This window comes from Penaeus monodon, chromosome 33 (assembly GCF_015228065.2).
Source record: "Penaeus monodon isolate SGIC_2016 chromosome 33, NSTDA_Pmon_1, whole genome shotgun sequence".
Lineage (NCBI taxonomy): Eukaryota > Metazoa > Arthropoda > Malacostraca > Decapoda > Penaeidae > Penaeus > Penaeus monodon.
The window spans coordinates 22,194,673-22,194,872 of NC_051418.1; positions in this window are offsets into that span (position 1 = coordinate 22,194,673).

Here is a 200-nt window from a genome sequence, read left to right on the forward strand (position 1 = left end):
ATAAGGAAGGGGAATTAGAACAAAGGAGAGGAAAGGAGAGGAATCAACAAGAAAGGAGAGCGGGAGAGGAAGAAGGAAAAGGGGGGGAAAAAGTGTTGGGGGGGAGGAAAGGGGAAGGAAAGGAAGGGGGGGAAGAAGGAGGAAGGGGAAGGGGGAAAGGGAAAGGGGAAAGAAAAAGGGAAAGGGCGGGGGGGGGGGGG